The sequence below is a fragment of the Lissotriton vulgaris genome, unplaced genomic scaffold, assembly GCF_964263255.1.
Source record: "Lissotriton vulgaris unplaced genomic scaffold, aLisVul1.2 SCAFFOLD_1763, whole genome shotgun sequence".
NCBI lineage: Eukaryota > Metazoa > Chordata > Amphibia > Caudata > Salamandridae > Lissotriton > Lissotriton vulgaris.
This window is the reverse complement of record NW_028248454.1, coordinates 381,629-406,238: the sequence shown is the minus strand read 5'-3', so window position 1 is coordinate 406,238 and position 24,610 is coordinate 381,629.

The window sequence follows — 24,610 nt, the reverse complement described above, 5'->3', positions numbered from 1 at the left end:
CCAGGGTAGGGTGCAGATGTACGGTCTCTAGGGGTTGGATTTCTAGGAGCATTCAATTGGTAATTTCCTTTGTACTGTTCCCTTCCTATCGTGGAATCAGGGTTTTCAATTTCTGCATGATCTTATCTGGGAGGTCTAAAATGGATTTTAAAGGTTTCTGTCCAGGTTCTCGTTGTCTATCTATGCCATCGAGTTGTAACCAGGTATGTCCAAACAGCTCAAGGTGGTCAACTTTCCGGATTTGCTTCCACACATCAGCTGGCAGACATAGCCCGAAAAACAAATCGATGTCCGCTAGGGTCATAATCTTCAAACCCAAGGCTGTGCCTAATTCCGTATAAAAGGCAGTGGGGTTCTTTCGTAAATCAGGCAAGGATTTTCGGAAAGTCAGGATGTCTTGCCGATCCCATGGTTGGTAGACCCAGTTATAAACTACCCTCCCTCTCGCTTCTTGATGGTTAATGTCATCATGTGTTCCCTGTCCCCGTGGGGGAACCTAGTACGGAGCGGCCTCCTTTATAGGCATCATTGTGTCGGTTTTCTCTGTTTGGGGTTCGGTCGCTACAGGAGTCGTAGTGTTACTTTCTAATCTCTGTTCAGTGAGGTGGCGGAAAACTTCAAGCGTACGCGTGAAGAGGTCCGACACATCACACTCGCCTTCATCCCCAATGTCAACTTTCCTATACAGAGTCGTTAGGCTCTCAGGACCTTTGTCTTGGTATTGGTCCTCATAGGCATTGAGGGTGTGATAACAAAATCGCACAACAAAGTGTCGTCGGTGGCTATTGGCATATGAATTGTACATATCCGTTACGTATTCCTCACTCTCTTTTCGTTCCACCAGTGTCTTCCCTATCTTATCGATCCCTGCTCGTTCATCTTTGCTTAATCGGTTCATTCTAGTGGAGTCTTTCTTTCTAGCTTCAGGGTCATCTAATAATGCTGCTTGTGCTGTGCTGAGTACAAGGGGCTTGGCCGGCTCGGAGGCCGTGAGGACCAAGGTTCTGGCACTATTCTCACCTACACTTGGGGGCTGTGGGTGCTGTACTAAGGGTAGGGAAGGGGCATATGGAGGGGGCATGTAGATGATTGGGGGACCTAGTAATAAATCATCGTTCGCTCGTTGTTTCGAGGGTAACTCAGGGTAGAGCGTAGAGGGTGTTCTAACGGGACACTGGCCCGATGTTTCAGACTCTTGCTTCTGCTTGGCTTCCTCTCTCTCCTTTATCTCTTCCTCTAACTTTTTAGCAGCTAGGTGAGCTGCTTTCCATAGCTCTTTCTCTAATCTAACTTTGTTTCTCTTCTTCCGTTGCTCTGCTTCTTTGCGCCACATGCCGAGACTATCAAGCATAGTGGGCGTTGTCTTATTGTTACGAAGGGCTGTTTCCAGCACGTTTATTTTATCGTCATCAAAGGATCCTATCAGTGGCCACTGACTTTCCTGATCCTTTCTTGTATATTTATGCCATAGCTTACTATAAGCTACGGCGACTAATCCATATTTAGTGAACATGTCCTTATTGGGGGTGCCTTCCAGTGGAGCTGGATGGTTCATCTCTAATAAGCGGTCCGGGCTGAACCAACTACCAATCAGTGGGGAGAAGATAGGCATGGCAGATTACAAAGGAGGACAAGGGTCCGCACTACCTATCCTTCACTACTTGCAAAGACTAGACAGAATATTTCTATTCTACGTTATTTGCAAACAGAGAATATCTCAAAAGAACCAACTTCGAACAATCAATGTTCGGACAATCAATCAATCAGTGGGGAGAAAAAAATAGGCACGACAGATTACAAAGGGGGACAAAAGTCTGCATTACCTACCCTTCACTATCTGCAAAGGAAGAGAGAATATTCCTATTCTTCCCCGTTTGCAGGCAGAGAATATCTCAAAAACAATCAATGAGCAATACTAGTATTTTTCAAACAACCGTTTCGAAATTTGTCGTGTTACACGACCTTACCCGGACCGCATGGACAGTTTCTCGTCTTCCGCTTCCAGCGCCCGATCGTCCTCTATTCTCCGTAATTGCAGCGGCACTCCTGATGGTTCCCAGTCAGGACCGTAGATCACTCGAGAGAGGTCTGCTCGGAACCGGTGAAGTTCGGATGATCGGCTGCCAGACGAGGGTCTATCAGGCAGGTGCACTCCCGATCGTTGCAGTCGTTCACTCTGTCGTCAGGACCTCTCCCACTGGATCCACGTGTCGCTGATGGGCCCCACGCTTGGGACGCCAATTGTAAAAGGGTAGGCAGATTTCAACCGATAACCTTTAAGTATTGCCCGGCGTTAGCCGCCTCTCATACCACTCGAGATTATCAAACAAAGAGGCAGGCGCTGGAGACTGGAAGGCAGGAAACAGAAGTTTATTCCGACGGAGCAGAACACATCAAATCAGACAACAGGGTATCTTCTCGAGGTGCTCTAACCGCATCTCTGAGGCCTGGCCTCTTATACACAGGTTTATGGTTTTATTTCACGAAACACATTCTTGTCAATACTTTGATCCTCGGAATCCCTGCTTCAAGCCCGTTCCTACACACATTTACAGTAGAAGTCCCCACCCCGATCTCAGTAGGTGATGACTGTCGCGCAGCTGGACATTCCGCCGGTTCCCGGAATGTGTGCGGCTGATCGGATCTCATGGGGTGGGGGCTTTGATCAGTCGTAGATCCTTTGAAGAGGGCAGCTTCCTACTGTAGGGGGCAATAAACTGCATCCGCAGGGCCAGGTGATGGCCTGGGATCGGGCCGGACAATCGGGCACAGAGGAAGGGGGTTCATCAAAGGATGTGTGATCATGAAAGCGATGGAGGGAGGTGTTAGCCGGGTACAGGATGTGGCTCCAAGGCAGGGCCGCGCTGAAGGAGTGGTTTATGGCCCAAGCATGTGAGAGCGGGGGTCTGTCAGTGTGCGGGGGATGCTTGCGAAGTCAGAGGGAGAGAGAGAGAGAGACACGCTGGCTATCGGCAGTGGGCAGAGAGTCCATGACATTCAAAATGGCTGCTACTTTCGCGCACATATGAGCCTGAAAAGGGACAAAATGGCGCCGATAATGTTTACGCCGCAATCTAGACCTATATACTATAACTCTGAAAGCTACAAGATTTTAGAAAAAGGCTTCCTAAATGCATAACCCACATGCACCTGATGGGACACTAATGTTATATATTTCATCCTATTTTATGATTCATGTCTGGCAAATTTGACAAAATTGTGTCTTCATTTTCACTTACACCCACACTTCTACCATCTAATGAGAAACCGTAGCTGGATCTAGGATTGTATCCTGTTCTAGAATCCAACAAGTTCCAGTTGGATTCTGGAACTTGTAGTTTTGTGTTTGGTTTTTAAGCATGGGATCAGAAATACTTGTTTGTACAGTGCTTTTGGACAAACGTCAGGAATGACTGACGGTGTCACATGTGACATTTTGCCAGTTGGCACCTGTGCACACCTATCCCTTCATACCTCATCACCTGTTTTGTCACATACTGCAGCTCTACTGTTGTGGTGTTCTACCTGTTTTTGCCAGAGGTGCTTGCATGGCTTCTGCCACTACAGTACCTCTCTAATGAGCGCTGCTGTCATTGCTTCTAGTTTCCTATAGTGTATCGCTCTTGTGAGAGATGTTTGCAGTACTCATGTTTCCTGTGCTGTATTTGTTTCATGTGGGAGACCTCTACAAGTGTTGTTCATAATTTTCATGTGTAGTGTGAGAGATGCTTGCACATTTACTGCTCATGCTGGAGTTGTTCTGCTAGGGAAGCTTACACTGATGCTCACAGTAACACACTGATGTGATAGCGATTTGAATGCTGATGTCCATGCTGTACCTTTTCTGTGCGAGGAAAGTTCTGTTGCTTGTGATGTGCCTGTTCTTTGTATGAAGGAATATTCACAGACGTTTTCCTCTGCAAAGCCTATATTGCACCAGGACAGCTTGCAGTACAGCTAGGTGTGCTATTTCTCTATTGTGTGAAGAAAACTTACATGGTGCTGCTTGTGCATAACCTGCTTGAAGACATTTTCCTTTACTCTGTAATGCTGCTACCTGCACTGTGGGTGTGTGAATGAAGGTTGCACTCCTGCAACCTATGAACAGCTTCTTGTGAATGTAAGAGACGTGAACTGCTACTGTTGATGCGGTACCTGTTGTTTGAGTGAGAAGTTTGTCCATTGCGGCCTTGGCTATTAAATTCTATTGTAAGTTTTTTAAATAATCCTATAAATTTAGGCATAGTGTCATAAATAATCCTGTGAGGAGAAGTATGTGACAAAATTGAGGGTTTATAAATTAGGATTCAAGCATGGTGACATAGAAATGCTCAGAAAATAGGAGTTAAAAGAAGGAAGAGAGAAGAAAAGGAGTAGTGAAGGAAAGGAACTATAAAGTGGAGGAAATGGGAAAGACAATAATCAGGGAAATGAAAGGTGAGGGTTAGAAAAAAGAATGGAAACCCCCACTATGGAAGAGAATAAAAGGAATGGGGGCAAAACATGAGAAAGAAAGCATGTTCAAAATGAAAAACAACAAGGATATAAGAAAGGGGTTAAGAAGTAATAGCTAAGAAATACAAGTTGAGTAAGAAATCGGAAAGGAAAATGAATATACTCAAAATATACATAAACAAAGGAACTGACTGGAAAAAAGCAAAAGTTAAACAAAAAAAAGAAAGTAAGGGGCAGAAAGAATAGAAAGAGTAAGACCAAAGGCTGGACAATGGCAAAGAGCATGAGCAAGAGCCTGAGCCCATGACAGAAAGACCGTGCAAAACTGGGTGGTAAAAATGAAAGGGAGAGTAATATATTGCAAAGTGGTAAGGAGTTTAGACTTCATATGCATGGATGTTACAGGATGAGTGAAGTTATGGAATGTGAAGGTAGAGATGACACAAGCGTAAAATATGGAATAAAAAGTGGTAAGGAGTAAGGGAAGCTGAAGTTGAGTGAGCTGAAAGGAACATTCGGAGTAATAAAAGTAAGACATACACAAGAAGCAAGTAGGTGCATGGGAATGAGAGAGGTATCTGTGAAGGAAACAAGTGTGATAGGAGTTTGGGAATAAGCGAGAGAGGTAAAAATGGAGGTAGTTCGGAAACTGGGGATGCAGAGGTAAGAAGATCAGAGACAGTGCATTGAGAAGTGATAGTGAGAGAATTAGATGAAAATAGTGGAAAGTAAGAGATGAACTGAAGAGAGATATTTGGTGATCAAAGGTAAAATTAAATGTTAGAGCGAGAGATCGTATATATATTAGAGAATGTGGTGTTTGAGAAGTTAGCCTGGCATATGATTTCCACTAGTGGGCATCATATGCCCACTAGTGGACATCATTCTAGTGGGCACCTTGCACCAGTCTAAACGACCCTTATTGATGGTGGTTGTAAAGTCAACCTTATAGACAAGCTATCCTAGAGGTAGCAAGGACCAGCAATCTTAGGCTAAAACTTCAGAGAGCATGTAAAGCAAGCTGTTTACCAATTATAATCCCTTGAGTATCAAATGAAAAGGTATATATCAAATATATATGTATTTATTTCTGACACAACCCCTCTGAACTCTTTATGAGGTCAGAGATCGAAATACATCACAAGTTACTCATTAAGCATATTATAAGTTGCACAAATACAGTTCTGCCCTAGGGGCCTCACAAACCTTATACTAAGTAAGTGGTGTAAGGACCACTTCAGAAATAGTGAATAGGCCTAGGGAATCGCTGGGACTACACTAGACAACCAAAGGTTAGGAAGTAGGAGACCCACGGGAGGCGCGTGCAGTGTCTAAACACAGTCGCGAGTTACCATTGACTTACAATGGAGAACGAAGAAGTTACAAAGTTACTGATTAAGGATACTTCCGGATGGACTACGGTAAAACCCATTTAAACTAGGACACTTCGAGAGCCAACACCCATGGGAGCACCGGAGTACTTGAGTTACCTCACCCAGAGAAGCGTGGTGCATAGGTATTTTTTCGTGTCGGGTTTCGACGATGTTTTCTTTTCTATGGAGATCTGCAAAGAAGTGCTGCAGGCGACCAGACGAAAAGTGTCCGTGTGGATTCAAGGGTGGATCGAGCAACTGAAGAACCTGAAAGCAGAGGGGACAGAGTCTGGGTCACTAGCCAGTGACCAGGAAGGAACCAGGCGATGTCGAGTTGATTCAGGTGAAGAGGTGAAGCTTGTCTCTGCAGCCACAAGGACCAGGAGGTGCCGATGACAACCAGGAGCTGGATTTGAGCTGTCCCATAAAGGATCTAGTTGACTGCGGTGTCGGTATCTGGACTGGACCCAACAAACCTTGGTAACCTCAATCCATGTAGGAAGTGAAGATTGACTTCGAGTCAGACCAGCAAGGTCTCGGGAGCTTCTCCTTTGGAGGGAAGCTGGAGCAAGCCTGGGGCAACCAGGCCAGCAGTGCAAATTTAAAAAGGAGTCTTCAGGGGGCTAACTAGCCAGCAGGCTAGCAACCGGGAAGACACATCAAGCTGAAATGCAGGAGCAGGCCTCACGCGGCACTCGTGGAGTGTGGAGAGCTGAGCTCTGGTGCAAATGGCGCTTGGGTCTGGGGCTTCTCAAAGCCCAATGCACAACTGCGAGGGTACCTCGGGAGTCGAGCAGTTAGCAAAATACAGGAAGTCCAGGGGGTCCGGTCCCACGTCTCTCGTGTCCTCCACGGGTCTCAGCTTTGCTGTGGATGAGGATCAGAGTTGGAGAAGTCTGGAAGTCTAGTTCCTGAGTTGCTGAGTATTCGGGTTCTGACAGGAACGTCAAAAAGCAAACAGGCAAGTTACTGGTGGTGCCTGTTTGCACAGGGTGGTCACTCCTTGAGCACAAGGGAGATGTCTTCAGTCTTCTAGTCGATATAGAACGTTGAAGGTCCAAGAGTTCATATCAAAGTGTGGGTCTGATTCTTCCAGGATTAATCTAATGTCTCTAGACAGCTCCTATCTTTATACTGATTTTAGGGGCTGGGTTACCTGCTAGGTCCCTCCTATGGGTGGACCTGAGAAGGGGGTGGTTACATCCCTTTCCCTTTGTCCAGTTTCACGCCAGAGCGGAGCTGGAGTGCCCCAGCAACTGGTTTGAACCGGGCTATACATGGAGCACCTTGTGTGCCCCAGGCAGTGTCTGGAAAAGCATCTTTCTATTAAACTCACCCTGCCCCAATACACAACAGGCTGTCTGGGGAGATGCTAGCACCTCCCTCGACAGGAAACCTATTGTCCAGGCCTCCCTTGCTAGAGTTTCCCCCAGCTGCAGGAGGTCAGACTCGTGTCTGTGGCAGCAGCATCAATTTTGTGATGCTGAGGCTCTGTTTAACTTTAACCGGGTAAAGCAGTAACTACATGTCTTCTCCCTCTAGCAGGGTGGAATGCTACCCCGCCACCAGAACTTGCGGGGGGTCATATTTCAAAGTGTTTGACACCTTACACAACATGTTTTGATAAAGTCAAACCAAAGTTAGCTTTAACGGTGAGGATTATAATGCACTTAAGAGTATATGGTATGGCTATATCATAGAACAACTATAAGGAGATGGTTCAGAGAGCTGCAGAAGGGCTCAGCTCATGCTAGAGCACCCCCTCACATAAAACCAAGCACTCTGCCTTCAGGATTGTCAAGGCCTGCCATAGGAGTGACTTATAGGTATATATGTGTCTATATATAAGGGTAGATATAGGTATACTATATCTAAGTAAGGGGTGATTACACCACCTTACCCAAGCTAAGTGATCAGCCTGTGGTGTCAGTTTGAATGGTCAGCCAGGGGTGGCATAATGCATGCTGCAGCCCCTGGTAGGCCTTGTATGCACCAATGCCCTAGGTACCTATAGTACACTATACAGGGGCTCACAAAGGTGACCCAATTTTCAATCAGGTATGTACCTAAAGTACATGGTATCAATTTAGAGAGAGAACAGCTGGGCTGTGGGTCTGATTAGCAGGCCCACAGCCACACTAAAGTAAAAAAGAAAGAAAATCACAGCAAAAAGTGGGGGTGACCATAGGAAGCAGACTCTACTCTCTGAAGGTATATATGAGAAGGGAAAGAACATGAGTGGTAGGGTGGCAGTAAAACCGGGAAATATCGAGGTAAGTGTGAAAAGTTAGAGGTATAGGTTAGAGAACGAGAGAATCAAAGTTGGAGGTAAGCAGCAAATTGGAAGGGATGGAGTGAACTAATGAGAAACTGAGATTCAAAGAAACCCAGGAGAAATAGACCAAAGGGAGAAATTGTCAGAACAAGTAGGGAAAGTGAGAGGGATCATGACAGCAGCATGAGTATGATGGTCATAATCTTGTGTTTGAAGTGGAAACTCAAAGAAATTGATTAAACTGGAGGAAAGAAGTGGAATTAAGAGAACTGGGAGAGAGAACAGGAAGGGGGTGGGAAACTGGGAATGATAGAAATGAGAATGACAAAGGTAAATGACAGCAGTGCTAGAGGGAGAAAGGCCTAAATATGCTGAGAAGGGTAGCAGTGCTGGAAGAAAGTAGAGATTTGGTGAACTGTTCAAAGCAGAGAAGGTGATAAAAGAATGAGGGCTAAAAATGAGAGTGTGACTGGAAAAGATAGATCGAAAAATGTGACAGATTAAAATGACTGGTAAAATGGTCCGTTGGTGCATTGCAAATTGAATTTACAATAGCACAAAGGCACCACTTTTGCTCACCACTAACTTTGAAGTGCTTGTCGCCCTATGACTGTGCCCTGGGACCCTTTATGTCACCAAGAATCTCCCTTTTTCCCCTTTAGCTCCATTTTGTAATCAATAACACCCAAAACTGTTTTTTATATACCCTAATACCTCCCTGACTGCAGAACTTGTTGTTTTCCTTGAAGCAGGGCCAGTCTGGGAACCACAACCGGCCCTGGCAAAGTGCTCGGCCGGCCCCCCTCCCCACTGGGGGGATGGAGGTGCCGCCGAGATCTTTGCTGGGGCCGGTTTTCGGCCGATTTTGTTACAGGGCCGATTTTGAAGCTATCCTGCAAAAACGGCCCTGTAACAAAATCGGCCCCCAGGGGCCTAAACCGGACCCCACCCGTGCGGCGCACCGGGTGATTGCCCGGTGCCCGCTATGGCCAGTCCAGCCCTGCCTTGAAGACATTTGTATTGGTGAAAACCCCTGCTGCTAGCTTTGAGGTAGGTTATGATGGTGAGGTGCTTTACACAAGCGGGTGGTAGAGTTATTGAATAAGGGGGCATCCTTACAGCACATTTCAGGGGACTTAGGTTGTGTTATGCCACTGATGAACTGAGGAATGATGTAGTAGATGTAATATCAACCTAGTCTTGCATTTTGTGTAAGTGTATTATGAATTATGTATCCAAGTAGCAAGTTATTTGTGTAGCTGGATGTTGTTTTGTATTGGCAGGACAGCTCAGGTGGCTAATGCACTGGATAAAAGGATCAGTGTGTAATTTATGTTCACAGTTCTGATTCATCTCTTAGTAGCTTAGAATGTGAATGTGCCTGTTTCAGAGCATGGCTTGTAATATCTAGCAGGGTGTATGAGTTTCATTGCAGAGATCCTACAAAATCCACAGATCAGAAGTAATATGTCATTCACTGTAAAATGGCATAGTGTCATATGCATGTAAGTTGCCATGCAATTATTGTATTTGCTGCAGGTTTGAACTCAGTATTAGATTGTTTAAAATAATAAAATGGATTCCTCTGGGCAGTACAGACTTATTAATGCAATAAAACAATTCAATTTGAATCGTGCCCTGAATAAATGGTTATGGTTAGTGTAACTGCAAACCCATACCTGACATTCCCATAGTGATGAAAACAAAACAAATGATGGATGGAATATATGAGTTAATGTCAGCCACTGGTAATTACAACAGACCACATTTCAGTCCCTTAAATCTTGTCGCCCATGCAACCTCAGGCAACAACCTGCTATATACAAACCAGCCTTCGGCCTACTATAATGGCAATAACCCAGCCTGAACTGCCGGGCCAAGTCCCCTTTGAATGGAAACACAAGCAGCCCCAGACAGATTTAGGCCTATGTGGGCCTTTTCAGTGAAGTGCAGCTTGAATCTTATTGCACAGGTAGCACATCTGGGCAAACCTGTTGCACCGAGGATTTCGCCGTAGGGAAAACCAAAGATATTATTCATGGAATGCTTCAATAATTGTTAGCCACTAAAAAATCTAAGGGCAGATTTACAAGCCCCTTGCGACACTTTTACGCTGCTGTTGCGTCACTTTTGTAACGCAGCGGCGGCGTAAACAATGCGCCACGTTGCAACTTATTTACAACGTGACGCATCTAGGCAGATGCATCACTTGTAAAGCCCTGCGCCACATGAAACCTGCGTCAGGTTTCATGTGGGCGTTCTGTCGCAGGGTGGGCGCTCCATCGCAGGAAAGCCCTGTAAAACTGAGTCAGTTTTACAAAGCTGCTGCGTCAAATCCTTACGCCTGCTTTAAGCAGGTGTAAGGAGTGACGCCCCACGTTGAGTATGGGTGGCCCCTGTGCATTGCAGGAGTTGCGTCGCGCTTGCGACGCGACTCCAGCAATGTGCCACCCATACGCCACAAGATGCGTCACGCATCTTCCCTTCCTTGCACCATGGTGCGCCGCATTGCAAATGCGGCGCATTTGTGGTGGCGGAAGGAGGGGATTGCATGACGCATCTGTTCTGGCACATCCCTGCTGATTTGCAGAGATGCACCAGAACATGTAAATATGCCCCCTAGTATTTACTCGGGCCACATTCCTAAACATCTTTTTTGCCCACCATGCCACCTCAGATAAAAATAAGTCATGCACCAATCAGCCTTAGTCTAGCTCCAATTGAAACAAACCTGCATGAACTGTCAGCTCTTTCCCCTCTAAATGGGAAAATAACCCCAAATTGATTTCAACCTGGTTGAGTGATGTGCAGTTTGAATCCTATGGCATAATGAGAATATGGTTCACGTCTGTGCAAACCCATCAAGCATAAGATGTAACACAAAGGAAAATAAAAGAGTAATGGATGAAATATTTTGGTTGCTAGTAATTACTTGGGCCACATTCCAGCCCATTGTCTTTAGATCGAGCTAGACACCGCAGCTGTCTCTTTGAGACCTGCTGTGATCAGTCTGTGTGCCTCAAGTCCATGCCCTTCTTTACCATTGCTTCTCATTTGTTTATGTCAATGTCCTTCAAAAATCCTTGCTTGCTAGTGGTCAGTCCTGCCTCTTTGTCCCTCCTTCCTCTCTTCTGTTCCTCCCACAGAGCAGGGTCTTAGTACTGTCTCATTCCGCTCTGGTTCCTTACCTGTTCTCTGGGGGACTATTTGTTTTCTTGGTTCCTGCTCTATTACTGTTTGTCTGTGTTAAGCTTCAATGCCCTAGCTGCTTACATTGAAATATAGCATTCCTCCTCCCACCTCTCTTAACCACAGTGGTGTTACTGCTGCCTCCCCTGCTGTGCCTTCCTTTCCATTATTTGTTTGTTCTGCTCCAGCACCTCACCGTGGCATGGGAAGACTCTTCTTACACAGTTGCTTCCCCTGCCTTTTCATTTCAAGCGCTTGCCCTAAAACTGTTCCCTATTGCTGTAGGGTTCAGGGCTGTGGACACCAGATGATTTTAACGTGTCTTTTAACATCCCTTCGCTCCACTTGAGCATGCACATTAAGGTGCCCCCGGGGCACAAACAGGGACCAACTAGAGTGCTCCTGTATCAGAGTGCACTCTACGGTCCCCCCTCCCGGGAACAAGCAGGTAACCACTCAGGGCTCCTTTTTGCATTCTTTATCTGCACTGTGCTGGTTTCACTTTTAATGTTGTATATACTTCCAGGCTCCTCCACTCCCATTGCTCGCCATCCCCCCTATCCCGGACCCTCCCTTACAATCACTCAGGGGGCTCAAGCCTGCTCCTGTCTGACACCAACCCCGCCTTCTCACTCTTCGCAGCTTTCTCCCTCCTTGTTTCTTTATTTAATGCATTTTTATATAGCGATGACTTTACCCGCAGAGCGCTGTACAGTAGAACCAGTTATTTTACATGAGAGTAATGTTACAGAATAGAGTGTTACAAAAATAAACTGGAAGAAGTAGGATAAAACAATAGAAGGCAAGAACACAATATCAAGCACGGATAAGGAATGTACAAGAAAATATTACAAATTTACCATGGTGAACGAACTTCCTAGAGGGGCCTGAGAATGAAGTTATTAGTTCTGAAAGAGTCTTTGGAAGAGAAGAGATTTGAGGTCAGCTTTGAAGGTCCGGGTAGAGGTGATGGCACGGAGAAATGGAGGAAGCGAGTTCCAGATTCTCACCGCATTACCTGAGAACGATTGTGCCATCGATCTTTCCCTTTTGAAGGAGGGGGATCAAGCAGAAACTTTTCCGCATTCAGAGAAGGTTATTGTTGTTGTTATTCTTTGGAAGCAAGAAGGGATGTCTCTGGAGAAATAGTGAGGCAAAATAGGTACTTTCCATCTGAGACTTTGAGTGTACGTTACTTGTGTTAGAATATCAGATGTATGCAGTGGACTCGGCGAAATTCCAGCCGTGGTTGCTGTTCACTTCCCCAAAAGATCTGTGAAGTAGCACTTTTGGAGAGGGAGAAAACGGGGTTGCATCTGACAGGGGCTATGTGTGATTCCATATATGCTTAAACATCTTTTAAAAGCAAATAACAAAAGGGAAGGAGTTGCATGCACTTAGGACAGTGCTAATAAATCTTTTCTATAATGCTGTCAGTTCAGTAGATTCTATAAAGTTAGTCTGGCTGTATATTTAAATATAATGTCTCGCTGGTGACATTGTCTAGGTGAAGATTAAATCGTGTCCTAACTGCATTCATACAGTGCTTCCCTACTCCCAACAAGGAGTTAAAGCTCTTCATTAGAATACTTTGCCTCTATAGCGTTTCCTCGCAGATGGCGTTATAACTGCATTTTCAGTTATTTTTAGCCGTGTATGTTGTTCACTGCACAGCCCGGGATGGTGTATGATAATTTGTTTCCTTAGAATTACTAACCCCGTCCTTTGTATCCAGGCCGCATTGGTTGTAAGCGTGGTTGGTAAATACCAGCACACAGAAAGGAGCAGGAGCTGCACGGAGAGCTCTTTACAATCCTGACCTTTCCCCTGCAATCAATTTGGAGAGTTGGAGAGTCAGAGAGCCAGGCTTAAAACCAGCAGATCACAGCTTTTGCTTTTGCCACCTTTCCATCTCCAGCAAGACTAAGAATCCTGGGGATGGAAGCCGAGCCGGCCTTCGGATAACTGACTCAAAATGTATCTGGTAAAAATCGTACACTTATTCGAATCATGCTTGCACCAACACTTGTGCAAAAATCTGGTTTATTCACATATATTAGTAATAATATTGTTGGCTTGCAGTGACTGAAATACCATCTTTGGATCACTGGAACAATATTGATGACACAAATATAGAACTACCTAAATTTCGAGTGAAAAATATAGGGGCATATTACCAAGCAATAGCGATAATTTTTGCTATTGCTTGGTTAGCGAGAAAAATTATCACCATGCTGCGGCGATTTTTATCGCAGATAAACCTTGGGAAATAATGCATGAATATCGCTGAAAAGTCAGCGATACTCAGGCATTACCGAGCTAATGCTCTTAGCCATGTTATCCACCTACCATTGGATAACATAGTTAAGAACTGCTCAGGGGCAGTTGTTAGCTTTTAAAGATATTCGCGCTTAGCGCAAATATCTCCAAAAGTTGGTAATAGGAGATAGCGATGTTAGCGACTGTTTCCAGTCGCTAACATCTTGGCACGCCCACTTTGCATGTCATTAGTGACAATTTTTCACTGACATGCAAAGCGGGGCCCAAGATGGTCGCTATCTCCTACTAGATGTCGCTAACTGGTGTTACCGACAGCTAAGTAATAGGGAGAACATTTTATCTCCGCTTTCTTGGCTTTTAAAGCCAAAAAAGCAGAGATAAACCCTCTTGATAATATGCCCCATAAAATACAAAAATATCGACTTCCTATCTCCAAACAGGTAAGTATAAAAATATTGAATAAAAAATATTGTTGTAAAAAATATAGATAGTCAAAATATCAATTTTGTTTAAATGCTTTAAAGTAATTAAAAATTAATGAAATAATAAATATACTTTACTTAAACATACTTTAAATACTTAAATAACCTTACAATTAATAAATAATTAATGTAAGTAAAAAAAACATACAAATTGATGTATTAATGCATATATATATGAACGTAAAATTAATAAAAAATATAAAATATTTTTACCGTAGGATAGCGGAAAGAGTAAAATTTACTATTACCACTCCAGTGAGTGCAACAGTAGAGAAAGCATTGGATAGCGTAGGGGTTAAAATTACTAATCCCACTCCAAGGGGTTCAACAGTAGGGAAAGCGTTGGATAGTGTAGGGGTAAAAATTACTATTCCCACTCCAGAGGGTGCAACAGTAGGGAAAACGTTGGATATCGCAGGGGTAAAAATTACTATTCCCACTCCAGTGAGTGCAACCGTAGGGAAAGTAAATACTTCATATATTAATAAAAAATATATATATTAATACCAATTGAAAATTAATTAAAAATAATTACAAATTTAATATAATATGATAATTAATCAAATAATAATACAAATAAAAATTATTTATTAATAATCATTACCTATTAATACCAATTAATTACCAATTTACAATTAATTATTTAGCAAATGAAAAATAATTAACAATTAATTAACAATAAATACCAAGAAACAAATTTAAAAATTTAATTATTAACAAATAAATTACTTCCCACCCTATTCCCCTATAAACCCACAACCCGCTACAGTAAATTAATTAATACAATTAACATAATTATCAATTAATCAATTAATACAAAAGAATTACCAATTATAATTTAATTAATTACCAATTAAAAATTAATTAACAATTAATTCAAGATAAATACCAATAAATAAATTAAAATATGTAATAAATTATAATTAAATTACTTCCCACCCTAGTCCCCTATAAGCCCACAACCCGCTACAGAAAACAAATAAATACAATTAACATAATTATCAATCAATAAATTAATAAAAATGAATTACCAATTATTATTTAATTAATTACCAATTAAAAATGATTTAACAATTAATGCAAGATAAATACCAACAAATAAATTAAAACATTTAATCAATTATAATTAAATTACTTCCCACCATATTCCCCTATAAACCAACAACCCGCTACAGAAAATAAATTAATAAAGTTAACATAATTATCAATTATTCAATTACTAAAAATTAATTACCAATTAAAATGTAATTAATTACCAATTAAAAATTAATTAACAATTAATTCAAGATAAATACCAATAAATAAATAAAAACATTTAATCAATTATAAATAAATTACTTCCCACCCTATTCCCCTATAAACCCACAATCCGTTATAGAATTAAATTAGGCAAAAATTAAATACCATAAAATTCATTACTCAAAATAAATTATAAAATAAATATACACTTTTCACACATATACTAACAAAAAACACCTTAAAAAATTCGATATTATTAAAAAATCGATATATTTTACATCTATATTAAATATTTCGATATTTTGACTTTCTATATTTATGTAAATCGATATTAACTCACTTACCTCAAATTCAATATTTTTGTTCTCTATATTCCGTCCATTCGATATTTTGTCCATTACATTCAATATTTTTGTTGTCTATATTCTGTCCATTCGATATTCTGTCCATTCTATATTTTTAACTAAATATTATTGTAATTCTATATTTTTTACTTGATATTTTGACTGAATACCACCATCTTTCATAAGTGTTGCAATGCTTATAGTGTCTTTATCACTTATGTTAAAAGGTGCTTTGGAAAGCCAAGTGTTAGAAACAATATTTATTTTGCATTGTTTTTCAAAACGTTACATAAGAGTATTGTTTCCGGAAAAATCCTTTTGAAATTTGTATGCAATCTATCATTAGGTACACTGCCTAAAAAGTGCCTTAAAAACCTGCTTCAAAGCTGCTCCATGGCAGCTAATGGTGCTCTCCACAGCTTCAGCAAGTGGCTCGCTCTGGCCTATTACAGCAGAAGGTTCCACAGTGATGTGGCAAAGCAGAGAAAGCACTTGTCATTGGCATTTCTAAAACATGCATTCTGTGCTTTGCATGGCCTCAGAAACTGGATAAACAAAGGTAGAAACTTGTGAAAATAAGATTGTAACCTGCCAGGTTTAGAAAAGGCTATTTTCTATTATGTCTTTGTCCCAACTTCGTCATTCTCTATGTGCACCATTTGGAAAAAAACAATATTCTCACTAACCTCAACCCATTCAGAAATAACACAACTTTTTGGCGACGCTACATAGACAATATTTTACTCTTCTGGACAGGGAATAAGATGACCCTGCTCCAATTTGTGGATTGGCTACATAACCAACAGCAACACCTGACATTTACTGTTGATCCCAAAGGAAATAATTTACCATTTCTAGATCTGTCCCTCCAAGTAGAAGACAACAAGATTGGAACTGCACTGTTCAGAAAATCTACCGACCAAAACACCCTATTGCACTATTCCAACTACCACCCTCAAGGTTTACGTGATGGCCTACCGTTTGGACAATCTTTACGAATCCTCCGCAACTGTAAGTGGAGAAAGGATTTCTTCAGGGAAGCGAAGGTCCTGACCGAGAAACTCATCACACGTGGCTACCCCAGGAAACTGCTAACGAGAGCTAGAAAAAGTGCATGGTATAATCATCGCGAAAACCTACTCACACCTAAGGAGAAAAGAAATACTTCCCGCATTCCCTTCATCTCTACTTTCTCGCCCTCTAGCGATAAACTCTCAAGAGCCATCAGAGCTGACCGGAACATACTGACTCCCCACAACATATTCAATGAACCACCATTGTTCTCATACCGGAGAGGAAAAAACATTTCCGATCATCTGGTGCATGCCATTACATGGCCCGGAAGGACTACCAAACCGACAACTGTCAGAGGACTATGGGATCTACCACTGCTTGTCAGACATGACAAATGTCATAGGTGTTCAGTATGTCCACTAACATTGAACACAAAATACTTTTAACATAACGGACAAAAATTTGATCTCAAAACATGTACCAACTGTAGATCACAGAATGTCATATACTTAATCCGCTATCCATGCAATCTCCTATACATTGAACAGACCACTCAGATGGTAAAAGACTGAGTTCTACAATACTGCAGCTGCATCCGATGTAGGGTGATTACTGCACCATTGGTTACACACTATCAGGAACATAACCACAACGAGAATGACATCATCTGGATGGTGATCGACCAACCTTCCATCCCCAGAAAATGGGGTGACATACAGAGACTCCTGAACAGATGCAAAAGCCGTTGGATAGCCCGTCTTAACACAATTGAACGTGGTTTGAACACTTTGGATGAATGGAATACCATGCTCTCCTAACCTCATCCACGTCAAGTCAATCGTCTGCACTCTCCCTTGCTGCAACCTGAGACAATACACGCATTGTAGATACTCATTCCCACACCCCTATGTGAATGTTTTTCCAACATAAACAGTGGGGTTGACCAGCCCCATCCTGTCCTATGAGTTGTCTTTTGCACCATTGTCATTTTTGTCAACTGTGTCAGGTTGACCCATTACACTATAAGTATTCTAGGTATTATGAACAATAGCCGTATGTCTGTAATAATTGTCTTCACTACCCTTGCATTTGGCTAACACATCTGTTTGCTCCATATGTCACTGCAACCCATGTGGGGACCTAACACCAACCGGACCCTTCTTTCTTTGTGTATTAAGCATTAAGCATGCACGACAATGATGTATACAATTAAGTACTAATAATCTACAAGTTTGGCAACTATTGTGCATCACAGACAGCGACTGTTAATACCTATTATTCCCATTGCCTATCCCCAACTGCTCCTTCTAAAATCATGGTACTTGGCGAAGCTCCTACCTATTGTAATCATTGTCTGTTTTCCCTTCTAGTCAGTCTTCACAACTTAATACATGTTATCCACATTGCTTACTTACCCGGCAAATCTTCATGCTCCTACCTATTGTAATCAACATCTGACTACCCTTCTAGTCTGTCTTCACTACTCCCTTAATCTGTCTCAGTGCGCACTCTAGCATTCCCACCCTACCACTATCACATGGTCGGCCTAATGCTCTTATCACGCTCCTGCGATATTTTGTGGCAAACACAGCCTGACTTGTGCCTGCACTTATTGATTCTTTCTGACAGGTTGACAGATCCGGAGGCTGCCCGCTGTCCTTCTTTTCGAGAATTTAAGTAAGTTTCCCACTGCCCGGTTTATGCCGCTTTTACTTTTGTGACTGTGACGGCTGATAACCCGCACCCACCCTTGACATCCCAGACTCTTCCCTCCAATGCACAGTGTAACCCTAGCTTATGGTTTCCACCTCAGCGCTTACCTTCACTTGTCACAATGTTGTAAATAAACAGCAATAGTATTAAGCATTCGCTGAAGACATGCTATTGTGTCTTTGTTCTTCTTTTCCCGCTCGTACTTAAAATACGGCCAGACTCCATTTTGTTTTCTGGCGTCCATCTTATGTGCTACATATCGCCATGTGCTCGCCACGAGGCAAGTCCTACCTCGCTGATTGTCACCCCTGAAGTTTGCCCAGCAACAGGCTATAAATAGTTCCATAGCGCATGCCCAGTACGAGCAACATCTGTTTCTGCCTAATGAAGATTGGAATGTGCATTCGGCGGACTTCAAGAACCGTTAACTCCACCCATGTATCGATCATGTTCGCGAAATGTCCATATATGGTTGTGAATCATGTTTTGAGCTGTAACCGCCCAATTATGAGCCCCTTCTTTGTGTATAAAAGGGCACCGCATGTCCGAGTTCTTTGTGCTACCTTGTACAATACTGTAGAGTGTTGTGTGGGCTGTAGTACCACCTTTAAAGGTTTATTAAACTATGTTTTTGTATTTCCAGTTTCTGTGCCAAATTCTTGAGTAAGTCTGAGGACTCTGTATACAGAAGGGCGAACCCTTTCGCACTCGCAGGCATTGCTGAGGCCTGTACTCATCAATTGGCGCCCGTCACGTGGGGCTCATCGGCGACTCGTATGCTTGAAGGACTGGTCATGACGGAGGATTAGAACCTTGCCGGGAACGTGATCACTGCCAGCGGCGCCTTTAGTTCTGGCATCCCGAGGTATTCTTCCTTCCCTTCCGATCTGACCATCTGGGTTGCGCCGGTCATCGACTGAGACCTCTTCTGTCGGTTTGCCGCATAGTGGCCGTTTGGGCCAATTTGGAACTTGGCAGTTGGAATCTGGACGCTCTTGATTGGTAAGAATCGTTGTACGGTACTTATATGTGTTGCAACTCATATAGGCAGGCAATGTGGAGATATTTCTCCTGATCTTTGAATTTGAGCGGCACAACGTTTTAAGTGCCATTTTAATTATAATATTGCATAGTTTGCACTATTTTTAGACATGCCGGTTTTTAGCGCACTCCATAAGTGGTGGTGCTGTTTTGGAAATGACCGGTTGATACTAGAAGAATCACAGCCAGCTCCCCCGGAGGGGACGCCAAATAGGGATATGTACATTAAATTTGGTCTTTCCCCCATAATGTACAGCACGTTGTGGCGGAAATATACCAAAAAAGATCCTGAGTTGCGATGGCCTATGTATGGATCATTTGATTTGCGGAAAATTGAGTGTGTGGAGCAGTGTATGTGTAAGCGGCGAGTGAGACAAGATATGTTTGAGTGTATACATATGTGGGTGAAAGAGGTGCGAGAGCGTGAGAAGCGTGAGCAGGCACTGATTGAGAAAGAGCAGCGAAAGAGCGAGTGTGAGAAAGCGCACGAGGCGAAAAAGCGCGAAGCAAAGGAATTAGAAGAAAAACAGGAGAAAGAACGCCGGTTGCAAATATCTGGCCAATATCCTGTTCGACAGCCTCTTTATCCTGTCCTTAATAAATCAGATGATGATTTTTCGTTATTAGATCGCTCTCCGCCCCCGTATGTTGGCCCGTCTGCCCCGAGAGGAGGAGATCAGGATTCTAGACCGTCCGGACAGAAAGTGGATACGCGGTCTATGTTGTCGACCGAGCGTATGTCTGATCTCCGTAAGATGGCTTATCGGGTCAACAAAGATACTGTCTCCCTTGCTGATTTATTGGAAGAGCTTGAAGCATGGGAGGATAGGGAGAAACTATACTTTACTGAATTTGTTTCGGACGAAGTAATAACAGCTTTTCGGAAATATTCCGATGTTCTCGAACCAGATGATAGCCGATTCAAAGGAATTGCGTAAAGGTCTTTTTCTTCCTTTCAGGTGCCTGCGGCGATTCGACGGCTATTTGCGTTGCGGGATGAGATGTTTCGGCTACGGGATGAAGCGCGGAGACGGAAAGCTGGCGAGGAGCAATCGAATCCGAGTGGTGTCGGGAAACAGTCATCCATCATTTATTCAGATAAGATCGATACAGTGCATGTTAAACCGATGCGGGAGGCAGCGCCTTTGTATGGTCCTCCTAAAGGAGCGGGTGCTAGTTCGGATAGAGGGTCTCCTGATGCTCAAGGGTATTTCATTTATAACTGGGTTTATACTCCATGGAATAGAGCAGATGTTATGGCATTAAAAGCTGCATTACCTGATCCAAGAAAGAACCCCGCAGCCTTTTATGAGGAAGTTGAGGGGGCTCTGAATTCTTGTACCATGACTCTGGGCGATATTGATTTATTTTTCGGGCTTATATTACCGCCAGATATGTGGAGGTCTATATGAAAGGTAGATGACCATCAGACATTTAAAGTTAAATGGGCGGATCTTGAGGATGAGGATAGGGAGAGGAAACCGGCACAGAAACCGCCCCAGTCGATTTTAGATCTTCCTGCTGCTATCTTGGCTAAATTAAAAACGCTTATCCCCCCTAAATAGATTGATTGGACTATGCTAGCATCATGTAAGCAGAAAGTAGATGAATCTGTTTCAGATTTCTTTACACAATTTGAGGAAACTTTCCATGATTTAAGCGGCCAGTCGCTTACGGACGACACGGGTCGACATCTTTTTGTTGATAAATATGTTTCGAATTTATTATCGAGTGTAGCAGCTCGATTAAAAGAGAGTGAAAGCTCCTGGACGACTTCGACACCAGCATCCCTTCTGACGATGGCTCAGTATTATGAGCGTCAGGAATTAGAAGCGAAGGGTAGTGAGGAAAAGAAGTCTAAAGATTTGAAAACGAAGGTTATGTTAGCGCAAGTGTACGGGCCGCCTCGTAGAGGTAATGAAAGGGGCGGTCGGAATTTCTCTGGTTCTTCTTCAGGCCATACTGATTTGGCCAGGGACCAATGTGCATATTGTAGGCAGAAAGGCCATTGGTCGAATGAGTGTCCATTGTTGCGTGCACAGCGGCAAGAGCGTGGGCAGGGATCCATGAGGGGTAGATGAGGTTTTTCAGGCCCAAAGGGCAACACGAATGATCGAGATTTGATTCTAATATGCGACCTCGAGATGGGTCCAATGCCTTTGATCGACGAAATCAATATCAAATGTCCGAGTATGTACCTCCTGAACAGCAGGATTCACAGTATGCATAGGATTGCGTAGGATGGGGTAAGGAAACAGTTGAAGTGCCAGTAGATCAGAGGGGTCCTTATGTTACAGCACATGTTTTGGGTTCTACTGATCGGTTCCTGGTTGACACAGGAGCTACTCGTAGCGCTTTGTCTAAAAAATTGGTTCCGAGAGCTCCCCTGTCTGGCTCAACAATTACGTCAATAGGGTTCGATGGAACGCCTTCTGTTAGCCACTATCACAACCTCTTGCACTTTATGTAGATCAGTTTGCTGCACCATGTCCATTTTTGCTCTCTCCAAACACGCCTGATAATATTGTGGGCCTGGATATGCTCAAGCATTTTCGGGCCACGATACGGTGCTCCCCTGAGGGAGTATGTGTTATCTTGAATGACAATTATCCAACAATGGAGAGGGTGCACACGATTACAGTAGATGCTGCACTGGCCTCTTTGCCTCATACTTTGTGGGCCACTTCAGATACTGACGTGGGACAGATGATCATTCCTCCGGTGCACATTAGTGTAAAGGAGGGAGCTGTGTTACCGCGCCTGCCTCAGTATCGAATATCCCAGGAGGGGGAGGAGGCGCTAATACAGATAGTGCAGGGTCTGATTAAAGTAGGGGTTGTTGAAGAAGTCTCATACAATGTTTGTAACAGTCCTATACTACCGATTTTGAAGAAAGACACTGACACTAGGATTTATCGATTTATTATCGATTTGAGGGAGGTCAACAAGATAGTGATACCTCAATACCCAGTGGTTTCTAATATTACGACACTTCTTACTCTGGTCCCGCCATCTGCAACAACATTCTCGGTCATAGACTTGAAGAACGCTTTCTTTTCGAATCCCTATTCATCCTGACAGCCGATATCTTTTTGGATTCACGTTGAATAATAGATCGTTCGTATTTTGTAGAGTTCCCCAAGGATATACTGAGAGCCCTAGTACTTATAGTCAGCATTGAAACGGCAGTTGGATTCTTTTGTCTTACCTGAAGGTGTAGCGCTTATACAATATGTCGATGACATCTTGTTGGCAGCCGACACCCCTGAACAATGTGAAAAGTGTACATTGTCTTTACTTACCTTCTTGGCATCCCACAACCACAAAGTATCAAAAAAGAAACTGCAATGTTGTAGACCAAAGGTAACCTACTTAGGTCACCTTTTGTCTAAGGAGGGGCGTGCACTTACACCAGATCGTATTCAAGCCATTTTAGAAACACCAGCACCCTCCACGCAGAAAGATGTTCGAGCTTTTCTGGGTCTCACCTCCTTTTGTAGACATTGGATATTAGGGTTTTCATACATAGTTAAACCACTGTTAGCCCTTTTGACAAAAGATACTCCAGTTCCCCTTCCTTGCACAGATGAATGTGAGAATGCTTTTCAGCAATTAAGTCAGGCCCTTTGCTCAGCACCAGCGTTAGGCACCCCTGATTACACGAAGCCCTTTACATTGTATGTGCATGAGAGAGATGGATGCGCGTTATCAGTGTTAGTGCAGATGCACGGCGATAAGCAGCGCCCTTGTGCATACTTCTCGGCAATACTTGATCCTGTCGCCCGAGCGTTGCCTGGTTATCTTCGCTCAGTTGCAGCAACAGCTGTGTCCATACGCCAGAATGAAGGAATTGTGTTATCTCATAAGCTGTTGGTGTTGGCCCCCCCATGCTGTTGATGCCCTTTTGAATCAGACAAAGACGCAGCATTTAACTATTGCTCGTCTGACAGGATACGAGCTGACGCTGTTGGCTCCTCATATTACTTTGAAGAGATGTGCAATGCTGAATCCAGCCACATTGTTACCTTTCCCAACGACTCAGCCTGAGACGCAAGAGACACATGACTGTGTCTTTGTGACTGAGGAACAGACAAAGGGTTGTATCCATTTGCAGGATACACCCTTTACAGATGTGGATGGAGAGCTGTGGGTGGATGGGTCTTGTTTAAAGTTACCAGATGGGACCACCTCCGCATCATATGCAATCACTACGCTACACACAATAGTGGAGACAGCACGCATACCACAGAAATCAGCCCAAGCAGCAGAACTGATATCGTTGACACGAGCTTGTGAGCTCAGTGCAGGATTATGTGTGAATGTATATACAGACAGCCGCTATGCTTTCGGAGTAGCGCATGATTTTGGCCTGCTCTGGAAGGAAAGGGGCTTTTTGACATCACATGGAACACAGATAATGTATGGAGAATTAGTGCAAAATCTCTTGACTGCACTGACCTACCCTAAAAGGATAGCTATAGTGAAATGTAGTGCACACAAGAAAGTGACAGATAAAGTGGAACAAGGAAACGCCTTTGTAGATCGAGTTGCACGTGAAACTGCGATGCAGCCTGGCTCCAGTCCAATGTATGTTGTGAAGTCACAAGCTGAGCGGTGGCACGATGCTAGGGAAAAAGTGCTAGAGATGCAAAAGACTGCTACTGAGAAAGAACAAGAACAATGGTCCAAAGATGGAGAATTGGACGATGAAGACTGTTGGAGGAATAAGCGGATGGATAGGTGGAATTTACCAACAGCCTTCGCACAACCTATGGTTCAGATGGCACATGGGCTAGCACATGTTGGAGCTTCGGTAATTGTGAAATTGCTTACACAAGTTCGGGAGCATCCAGAAATTGCTAGCACGGCTAAGAGAGTAGTACAGACCTGCATGATTTGCCTTAAATACAATCCAGGAAAAGGGACACGAACTCCAGCAGAAGGATATGCAACACCTACTGCACCTTTTGAAGTATTGCAAATGGATTATATTCAGATGGAACGCTGTAATAGCCTGAAGTATGTCCTGGTTGTGGTTTGTGCATTCAGCAAATGGATTGAAGCATACCCTACGAAGGACAATACTGCAATGACTACTGCTAAGGTGCTGTTGAAGGAATTCTTTCCTCTTTTCGGTGTTTGCAGATTGTTGTGGAGTGATAACGGGCCCCATTTTGTGGTGGACGTTATTAAGTATGTCCTGAA